The sequence below is a fragment of the Chiloscyllium plagiosum genome, chromosome 2 (genome assembly GCF_004010195.1).
Source record: "Chiloscyllium plagiosum isolate BGI_BamShark_2017 chromosome 2, ASM401019v2, whole genome shotgun sequence".
Lineage (NCBI taxonomy): Eukaryota > Metazoa > Chordata > Chondrichthyes > Orectolobiformes > Hemiscylliidae > Chiloscyllium > Chiloscyllium plagiosum.
In genome coordinates, this window is record NC_057711.1 from 79764361 (window position 1) to 79768565 (window position 4205).

A 4205-nucleotide genomic window follows, 5' to 3' on the forward strand; every position below is an offset into this window, starting at 1 on the left:
GAACAGCAGTGGACCCAACACCGACCCTTGCGGTACACCACTGGTAACTGGACTCCAGGATGAACATTTCCCATCAACCACCACCTTCTGTCTTCTTTCAGCAAGCCAATTACTGATCCAAATTGCTATATCTCCCACAATCCCATTCCTCCGCATTTTGTACAATAGCCTACTGTGGGGAACCTTATCAAAAAAAAAATATGCCTTGCTGAAACCCATATATACCACATCAACCAATTTATTCTCATCTACCTGTTTGGTCACCTTCTCAAAGAACTCAATAAGGCTTGTGAGGAACAACCTACCCTTCACAAAACCGTGCTGACTATCCTAATCAAATTATTCTTTTCTAGCTGATTATAAATCCTATCTCTTATAACCTATTACCAGCAACTGAAGTAAGGCTCACTGGTCTATAATTACCTGGGTTGTCTCTACTCCCCTTCTTGAACAGGGGAACTACATTTGCTATCCTCCAGTCTTCTGGCACTATTCCTGTAGACAATGACGATTTAAAGATCAATGCCAAAGGCTTGGCAATGTCCTCCCTGGCTTCCCAGAGGATCCTAGGATAAATCCCATCCGGCCCAGGGGACTTATCTATTTTCACACTCTGCAGGATTTCTAACACCTCCTCCTTGTGAACCTCAATCCCACCTAGTCTAGTAGCCTGTATCTCAGTATTCTCCTCGACAACATTGCCGTTTCCTAAAGTGAATACTGTCGAAAAATATTCATTTAGTGCTTCCCCTATCTCGTCTGACTCCACACACAACTTCCCACTATTATCGTTGATTGGCCCTAATCTTACCATTGTCATTCTTTTATTCCTTAAATACCTATAGAAAGCCTTAGGGTTTACCCTGATCCTATCCGCCAATAACTTCTCATGTCTCCTCCTGGCTCTTCTGAGCTCTCTCTTTAGGTCTTTCCTGGCTACCTTGTAACCCTCAAGCGCCCTAACTGAGCCTTCACATCTCCTAACATAAGCCTTCTTCTTCCTCTTGACCAGAGATTCCACTTCCTTTGTAAACCATGGCTCCCTCGCTCTACAGCTTCCTCCCTGCCTGACAGGTACATACTTATCTAGGACATACAGTAGCTTTTCCTTGAAAAAGCTCCACATTTCTAATGTGCCTATCCCCTGCAGTTTCCTTCTCCACCCTATGCTTTCTCAATCTTGCCTAATTGTATCCTGAAGTAGGGCTTATGCCCGAAAAGTCGACTCTCCTGTTCCCTGGATGCTGCCTGACCTGCTGCGCTTTTCCAGCAACACATTTTCAGCTAATTGTATCGGTAATTGCCTTTCCCCCAGTTGTAACTCTTGCCCAGTGGTATACACCTATCCCTTTCTATCACTAAAGTAAACATAACAGAATTGTGATCGCTATCACCAAAGTGCTCACCTACTTCCAAGTCTAACACCTGGCTGGGCTCATTACCCAGTACCAAATGTAACGTGGCTTCGCCCCTTGTTGGTTTGTCTACATACTGTGTCAGGAAGCCCGCCTGCGCACACTAGATAAAAACTGACCCATCTATAGTACTCATACTATAGTGTTCCCAGTCAATATTTGGAAAGTTGAAGCCCCCCATGACAACTACCCTGTCTCTCTCACTCCTATCGAGAATCATCTTTGCTATCCTTTCCTCTACATCTCTGAAACTATTCGGAGGCCTATAGAAAACTCCCAACAGAGTGACCTCTCCTTTCCTGTTTCTAACTTCAGTCCATACTACCTCAGTTGACGAGTCCCCAAACACCCTTTCTGCAACTGTAATACTGTCCTTGACCAACAATTCCACACCTCCCCCACTTTTGCCATCTTCTCTGTTCTTACTAAAACATCTAAATCCTGAAACCTGCAACAACCATTCCTGTTCCTGCTCTATCCACATCTCCTAAATGGCCACAACATCGAAGTCCCAGGTACCAACCCATGCTGCAAGTTCACCCACCTTATTCCGGATGCTCCTGGTGTTGAAGTAGACACTTCAAACCAACTTCCGGTGCCATCTTGCATCCTTGAAACTTGATTTTGGACCTCCCTACTCTCAACCTTTTCTATACTTGAACTACAATTTTGGTTCCCATCCCCCTGCTGGATTAGTTTAAACCCACCCAATAGCCTTAGTGAATATCCCCCCCAGGATATTGGTACCCCTCTGGTTCAGATGAAGACCATCCTGCTTGTAGAGGTCCCACCTACTCCAGAAAGAGCCCCAATTATCCAACACTCCAAAACCCTCCCTCCTGCACCTTCCCTGTAGCCACGTGTTCAACTCCTCTCTCTCGCTATTCCTCACCTCACTAGCACGTGGCATGGACAACAAACCAGAGACAACAACTCTGTTCGTCCTAGCTCTAAGCTTCCATCCTAGCTCCCTGCCTTTCTGCCTTAAATCCCCATCTCTCTTCCTACCCATGTCGTTGGTGCCTATGTGCACCACGACTTGGGGCTGCTCCACCTCCCCTTTAAGGATCCCAAAAACACTATCAGAGACATCACGAACTCTGGCACCTGGGAGGCAACACACCAACCGTGAGTCTCTCTTGTCCCCACAGAACCTCCTATCTGTCCTCCTAACTATGGAGTCCTCAATGACTACTGCTCTGCTCCTCTTCCCCTTTCCCTTCTGAGCAGCAGGGACAGACTCTGTGCCAGAGCCCTGTACCCCACGGCTTTCCCCTGGTAAGTCGTCCCCCCCAACAGTATCCAAAATGGTATACTTATTGTTGAGGGGAATGGCTACAGGGGATCCCTGCACTGCCTACCGGTTCCCTTTCCGTCTCCTGACTGTAACCCATTTGCCTTTTTCTTGTACCTCAGGAGTGACTACCTCCCTGTAACTCCTCTCAATAACCCTCTCTGCCTCCTGAATGATCCGAAGTTTATCCAGCTCCAGCTCCAGTTCCCTAACGCGGTTTTCAAGAAGCTGGAGTTTTACCAAAGCAATAAAACTGAATGCACCGCCCAGTCTCCTCAATGCACTGGGAATGATGATAGTAAAGTCAACTATTTTGATCTTGCAAAGCCCCTGGAGCTGAGAATTCCCTTACTTTGCTGGTGTCATTTTTATGGGTTTGTGGGAGAGTTTTCTCTGCAAAGCAGAGTGAGTTTCTCCGAAACTTGTCCCAAACTTGCCTCATGGTGCCCTTGTCACCCGATGCTAGCCTGCTTCTCCCACTTGCTGCAGCTAGATATGTTTAACACAATCAGGACATGCTCGGATTCCTGGTGCCAGCACCGTCTTTAAATGGCAATTGTGCACTCTGACACGCAATTCAGTCCGAGCTGCGCTGCATAGCACATGATATGTGTCCTGGCTGTGACAGCCAAAGGGAAATTAGCACCCCACTTGGTAGACAGGGAATTGAAAGTTCTGGTGGATAGGGTAGTGCAGAAGAGGGCCTTCCTCTTCCCTAGAATCAGCGGGGGAGGCCCTGACTCCAGATCCTTCCAGCCTGCTGTGAGTTTGCTGTCCAGGGCAGTGTGGTTTCAACCAACTGTGGGAATGCACAACAGCGCTGCGGGCAGGTCTTGAACCTTCTCCGTTCTGCTAGGGTATTATGTCTCAGATAACCCATACCCATTCTATGTCTGCTGCTGCATCCCTACCTCCCCCCAAGGCTCTGGCTTGACGACTCTCAGTGACATATCCAATGTCTTCCCTCATTCACTCTCACTCAGTCCCTCAAAGTGATTAACACTACATGACTCTTTCCTCTCATACTCATTCATGTAGGACACATCACTGCTCATCCCTCAATGCCTTTAGATCACTCAATCCTTCCCTAAGTTTCATTCCAGGAAATACATGCTCGAGCAGAAAGAGATAAGTGTTGCAATGACCAACTCTTGGCTTCTTACCCACTTCAATTTTGACCATCCTGAGCAAACAATGATAGTGCCCATGCCCCTGAAATGATATCAGAGAAAACATTTGATCAATTGAGCAGGAAACCCCCTGATTTATGGCATCACCATAATGCCACCCACCACCTACCCCTACTCCCAATTGGCATTGCCCCATCGCCAGCCTTCATTGTGTACTGTTTCCCCTTGATTTTGAGATATAGCCATTTGTTTGATACATGTTTGTGGGTGGCACGGTGGCACAGTGGTTAGCACTGCTGCCTCACAGCGTCAGAGACCCGGGTTCAATTCCCGCCTCAGGCGACTGACTGTGTGGAGTTTGCACGT